The sequence below is a fragment of the Microtus oregoni genome, unplaced genomic scaffold (genome assembly GCF_018167655.1).
Source record: "Microtus oregoni isolate MIOR12 unplaced genomic scaffold, Mior012 000011F_ref0000422, whole genome shotgun sequence".
NCBI lineage: Eukaryota > Metazoa > Chordata > Mammalia > Rodentia > Cricetidae > Microtus > Microtus oregoni.
The window spans coordinates 9,171,344-9,184,605 of NW_024543070.1; the positions used below are offsets into that span (position 1 = coordinate 9,171,344).

The 13,262-nt window shown below is 38.7% G+C and overlaps 1 pseudogene; it reads right to left on the reverse strand.

Moving 5' to 3' along the window:
* Positions 1-10,485: 10,485 nt before the first annotated feature.
* LOC121453554 lies at positions 10,486-12,243 on the reverse strand (annotated as a pseudogene).
* Between the last annotated feature and the right edge of the window lie 1,019 nt (positions 12,244-13,262).

The following is a 13,262-nucleotide window of genomic DNA, read 5'->3' on the forward strand; positions in this document are numbered from 1 at the left end:
CACACACACACACACACACACACACACGCAATTTTAATCAAGGCTCCACTTCGAGAGGAAATATATGAGGTGTAACTTTCTGAAGCTGGCTTATTCTGCTTAACATAATGGTTTGCATTTGTGTCATGGCTTCATTTTCCTTTATGGCCAGATAAAATTCATATACATTCCAGTTTCTATATTCATCTCTTGATAGACTTTTAGGCTAATTCCATTTCCTGGCTCTTGAGATTAGTGCAGCAAAAGATTTGGATGTTGTCCCTGAGGTGTAGATTTAGAGACGTTTGGCCATACACCCAAGAGTGCTATTGCTGAATCATAAGGTGGTTCTATTTTTAGTTTTTCTGAGAAGCTTCCATACTGATTTCCTAGTGTCTTCATATGTTTACATTCTTTACCTGCAGTGTGCCAGCTTCATCTTTTCACGCATCTTATCTAGGATTTATTCCCACTTGTTTTCTTGATAATAGCCATTCTCACTGCAAAGAGAGAATTTCAAAGCAATTTGCATTTGCATCTCCCCAATGACTAGCAGTGTTGAACACTTCCTTGAGGATTTCCAGTAGTTTGTATTTCTTTATTTTGAGGACTATCTATTCAGTTCATTAGCTAATTTATTGTTTGCGGAAATTTTTGGTGCCAAACTTTCCAATCTTTATGCATCTTAGATATTAATAACCTCCTGATGTGTAACTGACAAATAAGTCCTCCCCCTGTTCTACAGGTTGTTTCTACACATGGTTGTGCAGAAGTCTTTAATTTCATGTAATACTGTTCATTAGTTCATGAAATTACTTCCTGTGTTATTGGATCTTAGGTTAGTTTGACAAAAGGCTCATTATTCTCATTTAGGTTTTCAAAGAACCAACTTTGATTCTATATGATTTTCTGTTCATTTTATAAATTTCTACCCTAGCACTTATTTCTTTTATATGTGTTGTAATTTGGATTGTTCTTGTTTTCTAAGGTCTGGAGATGCATCATTCATTTCTAATGTTAGTACCCATCTGCCTAGAACTACTTGAGATTCATTCCCAAGCTTTGTATAAATTGTTTTATCAGCTTCATTAAATTGTAGGAATTAAAAAAAATTATCCCTAATTTATTTTTTAAAAGAACCATCATTTAAAAGTGTAGTCTTCACTCTTTGTGTGTTTGTGTCATTTCTGAAGTTTTTCTTGCTACTTATAGTTTTATTCTCCTCTGACCTGAACATTATTTTGATTATTTTCCATTTGTTATCATTAAATTTGTGGCTTAGAATGTGGTCTATGTTAAAGTTCTGTGGTCTTCTGAGAATAATTTGTATTCTGTGTGTGTCTGTGCATATCACATTACTGAATTTGCTTGTTATTTCTAGTTTTCTGGTAAATTTTTTGGGATCTCTAATGCATAGTACCATGTTATCTGTAAATGGAGACAGTTTGACCTTGTCTTTTCATATTTGTATCCCTTTAATTTTCTTCTCTTCCCTTATTGCTTATTCTAGTATCTCAAGCACAGTATTGAAAATGAGTAGAAAAACTAGACATCTCTATCTCATTCCCGACATTAGTGGGATTGATTCTAGCTTCTCTCCATTTTGGATGATGGTGGTTGTGAGGTTTCATATATAGCCTTTATTATATTGAGAATAGAATTTTATTATATTCCCTCTAGGTCTACATTCTCTAGGATCATTATTATGCAGCTATGTTATTTTTTGCCAGTGACCTTTTTCTGCATTTATTGAGATGATCATGTAATTTTTGTCTTCAAATCTATTTACGTGGTTTATTACATTTATTGACTTCGATATATTGAGCCACCCCTGGCTTTCAGAGTTAAAGCCAACTTATTTGGTCATGATAAATAATTTATTTAAGTGTGAATGTATTCTTTTCTACAAGTAATTTATTGAGCATTTTTGAGTATATGTTCCTCAGTGATATTGGATTGTGGTTTTCATTTCTTGCTGTCTCATTACCTGACGAGGATATTAGAGTGATACTGGGTTCATCGGAGTTTTAGAGTGTTCTTTGTAATTAGAATTTTTTTTTTGTGGGGGAGTTTAAAGAGTTAGCTATATTGGTGAGAAACACTGTCAAAAAGAGACATGTAGAATCATGATCAAAAGTCCTGGGAGAAAGCCCCAGATCCTATTGCTAAAGATATAATATATTTAATAAACATTAATAAATCAAAAAAAAAAGAATTAGCTATAGACCGTCTTAGCTGGAAAGCTTTCTATTATTATTTCAATATCCTCATTTGTTATGGCTGTTTTTAAGCTGTTGATGTCTTCTTTAACTTTGCTGGGTTAGCTGCATCTAGAAATTCATCAATTTCTTTTAGACTTCAAGTTCAATAGATCGCAGTTTTTAAAATATTCCCTTCTAATAGTCTAAATTTCTTTGGTGCCTCTTATGTTTCCATTTTTTCTAATTTTGTTAATTTCTATCCTCTCATTCTTTCCTTGGTTAGTTGGGTCAAAAACAAGTTGATTTTTTTGTAAGATTTTCTTTATTTATATTTCATTGATTGGTGCTCTGATTTTTTTTATTATTTCTTGCCATCAAATGGGTTCAGGTTGATTTGTTCTCATTTTTCCAAATATTTTACTTGCATCATTAAGTTATTTATTTGTGATCCTTCTGATATTTTAATGTAGACACTTAGATCTATAAACTTCTCTTGCAGGACTTCTTTCAATGTGCAGTTGTACCCCTATGATATCATTGTATCTCCATTTTCATATAGTTCCATGAAAAATTTTATTTCTTGATTTCTTCTTTCAACCATTCAACATTCAGTAACAAGTTGCTCAATCTCCTTGAGTTTATGTATTTAGAAATTTGTTTGTTGTCAACTTAGATTTTATTGCATTGTGGTCATATATCATATTATAAAGGGTTATTTCAATGTTTTCCTTTTGTAGAGATTTGTATTTTTTTCCCAGGATATAGTCTATTATTAGAAAGGGTTCTGTGTGCTTCTGAGTAGATTCCTTTGGTATTTGAGTATTATATTCTACAGATAAACTGTTTAATCCAGTTGGTCAATTATACCCATTAATTCTGATGTTTCTCTGTTTATTTTTTGTTCTGATATCTTATATGTTGGAGAAGTCAAGGAAATGAAGTCATCTACTGTTCATGGATTAATATTAATGTGCATTGTTAGATCCAATCCTACATTTTTATGAACTTAGCTGCACAAGATTTTTGGTGCATCTCTATAGTAATATAGAGTAGTAATGACTTCATAGTTACTAGCACAGATTAGTTTTAGTTTGCAGTCTATTCTGTCAGATATTAGGATAGCAACACTGCTTGCTATAGATTTGAGTACTTTTTCCCATCCTTTTACTTGAAGGGCAGGTATATCTTTTTAAAATTAAAATGAGTTTCGTGTAGACAGCATATAGAGAGCTGTGTTTCTCAATTTATTCAGTCCATTTATGTCTTCTGAATGTGTAATTGAGGCCATTAATAGCTAAAGTTATTATTGAAATGTATGTATGTTAACTGTGGTCATTGTGTTGTTGATTTTTGGTGGTTGTGTTTGTGTTCTCAGTGGTATTTTGTATTTTAATAATTATGGCTTTGTATTTCATTTCACAGCTTTTTAGCTTTGCTCATTCCTCTCTTTAGCCAGAAACAATGCTTTCTGCATTTTATTTAGATTTGTTTTGTTGTAGATATATAAAAATTTAGGCTGTTCATATTATGGAAAGTTTAATGCACTTTCTTTGTTTTGTTTACTTAGTATTTTTAGATAACATGTCATGGGGATTTTCTTTTCTAGTCTTGTCTATCTGGTGTTCTGCATACTTCTTATATCTGTACTTGCATGTCTCGGTTTGGGGAAGTTTTCTTCTATGATGATCTTGTCTATGTTATTGCCTTGAGATTCTTCTCCTTTATCTATGCCTATAATTCAATAATTTTTTATGATGTCCTATCTTTTTTGTAGGTTCCTTCCCCATGGGCTTTTTAAAAATTTCATATTCTTTGCTTATTTGGTCTAGATCCTCCATTCTATCTTCAAGTTCTGATAGTCTGTCTTCTGCTTGATTCATTCCACCATGAGCTTGTCAGTTGAATTACTGGGTTTTTCAAATCCATGTTCACTGAGGTTGAGTTCTCTTCAATGTTTTTATCTCTTTATTGAATCCTGTTCTCAAGTCCTAGATTTTTTTTATTGATTTTTATTGAGCTCTACATTTTCTCTGCTCCTCTCCCTGCCTCTCCCCTTCCCCGTTGAGACCTCCCCCAAGGTCCCCATGCTTCCAATTTACTCAGGAGATCTTGAATTTTTTTCACTTCCCATGTAGATTAGATCTATGTCTCTCTTAGTATCCTTATTGTTGTCTAAGTTCTCTGAGATTGTGGTTTGTAGGCTGATTTTCTTTGCTTTATGTTTAAAAACCACCTATGAGTGAGTACATGTGATAATTGTCATTCTATGTCTGGGTTACCTCACTTAAAATAATGCATTCTAGCTCCATCCATTTTCCTGCAAAATTCTAGATGTTGTTATTTTTTCTTCAGTTCTCCATTGTGTAAATGTACCACATTTTCCTTATGATGACAACTTATACTGGAGAGGTTGCGGGGAAAAGGGAACACTTCTGCATTGCTTGTGGGAATGCAAGCTGGTACAACCCCTTTGAATGTCAGTGTGGAGATTTCTCAGAAAATTAGGAAACAACCTTCCTCAAGACCCAGTAATACCACTTTTGGGTATATACCCAAAGGATGCTCAGTTGTGCCACAAGGACATGTGCTCAACTGTGTTCATAGCAGCTTTGTTTGTCATAGCCAGAACCTGGAAACAAGCTAAATGCCCCTTGACTGAAGAATGGATAAAAAAAATGTGGTACATTTACACAGTGGAGTACTACACAGCAGAAAAAAATAATGACATCTTGAATTTTCTTCATCATTTCTATCAGTATTTTGTTTGTGTCTCCTTAGTTATCACTCAGGTGTCTAGTTTCTTTAATTTTCTTTCTCAGTAGTTTCATTGATTTGCTTCTTTCAAGTGTTCTTTTAAATTCTTTGATGATGTTTGTGATTATTCTTTTAAATTATGTGTCCTGGAGTTCATCTAGGTTATTCTAATTGGCAAGCATTTCTATGGGAGTGGTAGGCCTTGGAAAGAGGACACTGACTTGCTTTTTCATGTTGCTTGCAGTTTTGTGATTGGTGCTGGGCATATGAAATTTTTTGTTAGTTCTAAGACTGTTATAGACAAAGCAGGCTAGGACAAAAGAGAGGGTGGATAGATGTCTAGATATAGGAAATGGTTTGGGTGGGATGAAGTCAAGTAGACAGGGGAGCCCAGACTAGGCCAGGACACTGAAGAAGGAGCAGGGATAGATCTGGAGACAGGAAAGGTACATGAATCTGGAGGAGGGTCAAGGAGAATTGCTTTCTGAGTAGAGATGTTGGTTGAGGTGCAGAAGCTAACTGTGGGTGGTTGCAGGCATCAGGGGGCATTGGGTAGGGTACAAGAAGGGGGTGGATAAAATATACTGGGGCACTAGATGTGGAATCCTAGAAGACCTGATGGGGAGGGTTAGGGATATTCACTGGGCTCAAACCTAGGGAAGGATGTGAGAGAACTCTTGGGGTGGAGAGGTTGGACTCTGCCCAGAAGGGAGCCATGGCTAGTGGTAGGTAGGTCTAGACGAAACCTCGAGGTTTGTTGTGGCGAATTTGTACTGAGACAAGGCTGGGACACTACATGTGGGTCATTGGCTAGACCTGGCAACTTAAGGGGAAGGTCTGGGTGGGGTAGAGCAGGGAGACTTGCAGGGCTATACCCTGGAGAGCACTGCAGAAATCTGACTCGGTGGAGAGGTTGAACAGAGCACAGAAGAGATCTGAAAGTGTTCTCTCCTTTACCCTATTTCTCCTCTTATACTCTGCACCTTGGTTTGTGTCTCTGCCAACTTCTACTACTCTTGGCTACATTTCTTCCTCTGTTCGCCTCCCATTTTCAGTTCCCCATAATCATTTTTTTCCTCCTGCTTCATGGGATCTTTTGTTCTCCCTGTTGCAGTTTAAATTTCATCTTTATGAGATCTAAAATTTGAATCTCTATTCCTGATCTGTCTCCTACTCTCCAGTTTCAGTATCTAGTTATATACTGACAACTTCACCTGCATGCTATGATTCATCTTGAATCCACTTAAATATCTCAAACCCAGCTGATCATCTCATCCCAAACCTGACAAGTTCAAGTTTGTTCTTGCCCACTGGAACAAATCCAGAAGTTAAAATTCACTTGACATTTGTTGAATTGGTGAGTGAACATTATTTTAAATAAAACCCTCATGGTTTCTATCATTCTGCTGCAATAATGGCATCCCAATTATTACCCTGCAATTATTTTTAGCCACTTATTTTTCCTCACTATTCAAAGTTATTATCATGGGAGAAGACAGTAAGAGATTTGCTATTATTTTGCTTTTGTTTGATTGACTTCCTAGGTTTGACTATCTCTGTCATATTTGATTTCTCATGCACCTTATTTATTGAATGAGTTTCAGTTCACTTCAGGGTTTTCCAATATTTTGACACTGCAAATTATGGTCTAAAAATATTTAGCTATATATCTTCTATGTAGACCCCCATGAAACACAAAGAAGAGCTTCATCTATAGCTATCCTGGGATATATATGTGCACTGACGTGTGTAGAATTTTTATGAGTACATTTGGAATGGACTTCCATGATTAATAGGGCTGAGAAGTACCAAGGTCTATATTTAGAAAGTGAAAGTCCAAGAAGAACCTATGGTGTGAAGTCCAAGTATAGAAGCTTGAGACCCAGATGAGCTAACTGTGAGTTCTAGTAGCAACCTAAAGACAAGAGAACAACAATGCCTTGCCTTGTAGGCAGGGAGACAGAATGAGTAGAGCGTGGAGAGAGTGGGAGGAAAGAAGAAGGGAGAGGGGAAGAGAGAGAATCAAAATTAATCTCCCTTATTCCTCTTTTGCTTCCATGTAGTCCTTTAGCTGTTTGTATGGAGTGCGCTCACACACGGCACACCATCTGCTTTACTCAAGCTACTGATTTAAATGTTTCTCTCCTCCTCAGAATGCACACATGGCCAGAATCGTGTTTATAAAAATATGTGGACCTCATGGCCCCCATGTAGTTCGCAGAATTAACTCTCCTAGTGAACAATGTTAGGGCATAGTAGGAAATAACCCCAAATGCTATTATTTTATTTTATTTTTATTTTTATTTGGATTTTTGAGACAGGGTTTCTCCGTAGCTTTTTGGTTCCTGTCCTGGAACTAGCTCTTGTAGACCAGGCTGGCCTCGAACTCACAGAGATCCGCCTGCCTCTGCCTGCCGAGTGCTGGGATTAAAGGCGTGCACCACCACCGCCCGGCTCATTTACTTTATTATAGTAGTCTCATTGTACCATACTCAATTTCTTCCTTCCTTTGTTGATGGATAGCCACTTGATTCCATTTTTAAAACTATAATTATGAAAGGCTCTGCCACAGTCTACCTTGCTAAGCCTCTTCTCTCATTGTGAACACTTACATTCTTTGTGTTGAAGCTTACCCTTGGGTCACAGCTGCATATATAGTTCTCTGTCATACAAGTAGCATGGCTATTGCATGACCTGCATCCTATGAAAATGAACTCTGACTTCAAGATGGCAGATGAGATACTACATCTGGGAGACCAAGAGATTGGATGAAAGGAAGTTAGAATAACCAAACATCAATAGAGAAATACTACTTGGTCAAGTTTTCTCTTCAAAGAAGGCAGCTCTCCACCCCACCCCAACTGCAACCAGCAACCCAGGAAGTGCTAGGTCCCCTTAGCACTTGGAAGTGTGGAACACAGAAAGCTGTGTGCACAGCAAGAGAAGAGGACTGTGGGAGCTGAAGTTGAGAGATTTGAAATACCCTTTTCTCCCTTTCCTTGCCATGGCCCAGACAAGCAAAGAGAAGGGGGTCACAAAAAGTTCAAGGTAGATCATAGATCATGGTGTGTAATATCCTGACAACAAGAGACCTCAATCAGCACAGAGAATAGATATAGCATCAAAGTATATATAGTAAGGGAATCTGAAGATGAGAGATTTTTGATATCCACCCAGCCTCCTATAGCCAGGGCAAGCTGTAGGAGAACAAGATTGCAATAAGTTTGTGGTAAAGCGTGCTGTAGTTTCCCGATGAACTGATGACAGAGGAACACAGTTGTGCTGACGGACTATCCAACTACACTCCCTGAGAGCCTTTGTCCAGATTGTCCTCTGCACACCACCAGTCCCACACAAGGGTGTGGAGTTTTAATTTGCAACCTTATGGGGAAGAGGCAGGAAAAGTCTGTCAAACATTGCTTTTTAACCATAGACATCCTCTGTGGAAAAAAAAGCACTGATTTCACTTGTTTGAATGACTGAGACTGATTCAAACTGAGACTAATGAAACTTCACCCCCCTGTGAAGATGAATGGAAAAAAAGGAATAGAAAAACCAAAGAGTGGAGGAAGGCATATCTGACTATCCAGGTAGGAACGCTGGCCCAGAATGGAATACATTCTACTTCTTTGTATTGCTCTTTCAAATCACTGTAAACGTAATTTAACGTTTTGGGTTTTGCAGTATTGGCACGTATGTACTTAAAGCATTCTCTTGTTCATCTTCATTAACATCTCTGGGGAAATGGCTCAGTGTGTAAAGTCCTTGCCATGAAAGCAGAAGAACCTGAACTTTGGTCCTCCTGACTCACATTAGGAAGGCTGGATGTGGTAGCACACATCGGAGATTCCAGCATTTTTAGCGGTGAGCTAGGAGGCAGAGACAAGAGGATCCCTAGAAGCTCGGGGGCCATAGCAGAGGCAATGAACAACAGTAGATAAGGCAGAAGGCAAGCGCCAATACCTAATACCTGGGATTGTTCTCTGACCTCCACATGTATGCCCTCACACACACACTGAACATACACTCACAGATACATGTACAGCACACACCTGCACAAAGATTTAAACCAAAGCTTGTATCTCACTGGAAATGGTCTTTATTTCATTCCATTCTCTAAACCTAATATGTAATATTTCCTCTACTTTTCATACCTCTTTTTCACATTTCCTCTTTCCTATTACTTTCTCACTTCCCTATTTAAATATGGATAAGCCTAGTCCTAGAATTAGAATAAACTTCATTCTCCTTAGCCAGGACCATAATGCTTCTTGCTGTCTGTGAACCACACAGAGAAGTGCCCTTGTCTTTTCCTGCAGTTAACACTGGCATGCTGTCACTCACTGTAGTTGTTACTATTGTCAGCTTTTTCCCTGAACATAATAAGCCCATGGAAGAACAGATCATAGGGAGAATCCATGTTAATGAGAAAGTCAATGCCTAATGGTAAGAAACCCACCTGCCTACTTATAAAGGAATCCCTGAAGGACTCTAGAGGTCCTGACAATTGGTATATATTTAAGCTAAATATCCAATTCTCAGACTTCTGCATATATTTGGGAAAATTTACTTAAGTCATGTTTTTCAAAAAATTCATTAAATTTGCTACTCAGTGCCTCCCCCTCAAGCCAGATTGGAAAAAAAAAATCACTATTTACATTGGATACACTCCCGATTTCATCTGGGAACCTCCAGTGCTTTGGAGCTGAGAATTTCAGAGCCATAAGGAGCTTCAGAAATCATTTTAATTCAAACTTCTTATTTTACTGTCCTCCCAAAGCCCGGGCTACTCAGGGGACTTCTCCACAGTCACACAGCTGTCTGATGGCAGGGCTGGCAACATCATCAATGGAATTTGGCTGCTGTTCTTTAGAGATATTTTTTTTTATTTATTAAAGATTTCTGTCTCTTCCCTGCCACCGCCTCCCATTTCCCTCCCCCTCCCCCATCAAGTCCCCCTCCCTCCTCAGCCCGAAGAGCAATCGGGGTTCTCTGCCCTGTGGGAAGTCCAAGGAACCCCCACCTCCATCCAGGTCTAGTAAGTTGAGCATCCAAACTGCCTAGGCTCCTACAAAGCCAGTACGTGCAGTAGGATCAGAAACCCATTGCCTTTGTTCTTGAGTTCTCAGTAAAAAACAAGGGCTTCTTGAATTTTGCATGCAAATGGATGGAAATAGAAAACACTATCCTGAGTGAGGTAAGCCAGACCCAAAAAGAGGAGCATGGGATGTACTCACTCATATTTGGGTTCTAGCCATAAACAAAGGACATTGAGCCTATAATTAGTGATCCTAGAGAAGCTAAATGAGGAGAACCCAAAGAAAAACATATAGGCATCCTCCTGAATATTAACCTTCATCAGGCGATGAAAGGAGACAGAGTTAGAGATATTTTTTATTACAAAAGAAATTTTAGCAGACTTAGGCTAAATGAAGCTCTGAATATATAATTAGAATAGCAGTTATTGGGTTACTTTTTTAGTGACAGGAATGTATTTGCTAAATTTTAAAATAATAGATAAAATCCTCAGTATTTAGATCAGAGATGGGCTTCAGGGTGGTCCCTTGGAATGTAATAGTGTGTTGTACTTATTCCTCTTTGATAAGGATACAGTTTTCATCCGTTTCTCAAGTCTATGGGTTGGAAAAGACTGAGAACCAAAACTTACAGCTTTCTTATGATTGGCTGGAAGTAAAATCCAGTATCCACAGATTTAATGACGTCAGCTGATTGGTGCCTACTCACTCGGTGGAACTTTGTCTGAGGCTGTGGGTGCTGAGAGAATGATGCAGCATCCTTGGAGAAGGGCTCTTCCGTGTTCTGTTTGGGAAGGCTGGTTATACCATTTAGCCGGGAATTGATAAAGCAATAGCTTACATTATCTGATTTCACTTCAGTCTTTTGCCGGCCAAAAATCACTGTGTCCGACTGGGATAGAAACTGGAACCACTGTAGAAGAAACCTTATCCTAGTCTTTATAGAGATTTGTACCTGGCATCAATGAGAAACATCCCGTCTCAATTCTGCAAAACTCAGCTGTGACTCTAACATAAGGGGCCATGTCTTACACAGTTCTGCAGGTAACAATGTAATATCTAACCGAATATCAGTGTTTATGTCTGAATCATTGTTCTGTGGATTCTTTTCCCCCCAATAACAAAATTTGATCTGCCAGATATTGAAGTTGAATCTGTGGAGCCTGTCCTGTCTGGGTGATGCACAGTAACCAGAGGTTTCCTGATGTGATCAATAGGTATGGTTATAACAGGGTGTAAAATGCTCACTGTCTCTGACCAGGTTTATGGGAAAGGAGTAAAGCAGGTCAGAGAGAAGATGACTCTATCGGACAGAACTGGCCAGGCACAAACCTTGGACCCTTAGGGACTCAGGCTGCTTGATAGCCCAGAAGAGTGATCACCCAGTCAGTTCCCACAATAGCTGCCTGCTGGCGCTGCTCCCACCCTGCCCCCCCCCCAACATGTGATCTACTGGGCAAATGAAACCTCCTTGCTCCACTTCCAAGGCACCGCACCTCAACCAGCATTCCAAATTCTTCAAACAGAAAAGACATTCAAATGGTTGTGTACAGAATGCTGCCCTGCATCTTTCTGTCTCAAAGAGAGCAGATTTCTCCACAGGACACTGTCCCCACTCCATGCTCTTGAACAATTTCTGTGCCAACATGAAGAGGAGGGGTCCCAGACCCATAAGCGCTCTGGGCTATGAGGGATTGCTGCAGCGGTGTCAGGGCGCAGGGTAGGCAAGACACTGCAGACTCCAGGCTGCATGGCCCAGATCCTAGCATCTCCTCCCACAGGCCAACTTACTTCGTCAGGGAAAACAACAGCATTTTTACTCCTGACCAAGTTGCGTCATCTCTTGCTTTCCTCTTCTTTCTTGCTGCCTCCTCCATCATGATTGCCAGTCGATCAAGGTCAGCCTTGGCCTGCTCTGTCTTCCCAGTCGAATGCATCTTCATGTAACATTCTTCTGCTTTTTGCTCCTCGATTTTTTTTCTCCTCTCCTTGAAATATCCTTTGGCCCATCCAGGCCCAGTTACATAACCTTCTTGGTTGTCAGAGCCTTTCCCCATTTTTTTTTTTTTTTGCCTTTGCTGGTACTCATCATTCTCATCTTCACGTTTGGGGGGTCACCCAAAGCTCCATCTCCACCTACTTATTGTCCACCTTCTTTGTTGGCCTTCTATTTTTAAACCTGCAGCTGGGCATCAATCTCCTCAGGGCTTATATACTGCCTCACCTGGTCTTTATGGTCTTCCTTTCTACATTTAGAGGCCTCCTTTAGGCATCTCAGCGCCAGCATCCACAGTGCCTTGAACTCAAGGATTCTATCTTAATGTCTCGCATAAAAATCTGTTGACTTTCCCTTACAGATAATTGACTTCTTTCTGGATAGACTACAGCAGATAATGACTTGAATGTTTCACCAGAAGGGCTATTCAGTGAGCAAAAGAAAACTGCGCATTTCATTTGTAACTATACCGAGAATAACATTTTAAAAATCAAATCTACAGTGCCAGTAGCTGTCAGCTTGTTTGGGTGGCAAAGTATTCAAAATTGCTACTTTTAAGAAAGCAACAAAAATAACATCAAAATCTAAATACTTACAAAGCTCTTTACTGTTGCTAAGAAAGAAAATAAACTACAATGAAGGAATGGAAGGAGAGCAAATACAGGTTTCATAACCAGAGTTCATGAAATTGTAAAGCATTTTCTCAGAGTGAAAGTAACATTTTTCTTTGTCATTAAGGATAGAAAGTATGTATTATAGAAAGTCAAATCTCTTTCTAGCTTTTAGTGAAAGTACCTTTTTCAGGTAACCATTAGACTTATAATGATGGTATAGTTAATTTTGAATAGACACATCTTACCTGGAGATGCAGTGGGAAAGATTTAAAGGAAAATATCCTTGGATCGCCTAACTCCATAGCACCTTAGGGAAATCTCCTAGGCTGGCCATTCTTGTGGCTTGGAAGTTTTGTACATGGGTAGGACTATTGATTGATTTTCTCCCTGGGCAACTTGAATAACACTTTCATATTCGAGGAGACAAAGCTGCTAATCCCTCCTAGTCCTGTGAAATGGGTGGCATCTTCAGCAATAGGGTCTTAAGTTCAAGTTCTGAAGGTAGCCAAGAGAAACAGCAATGGGAGTATCTTCAACTCCCGGCAAGAGACTAGAAATGAGCTTTCTCCTGCTTGAAATTGGGGATTTTGTTAGATGGTATCTTGGGAAATTATCACTCCAGGTGGGTTTACTTAAAAAGCACCATATGTATGTGTGTGTGATATACATATGTATGTATATA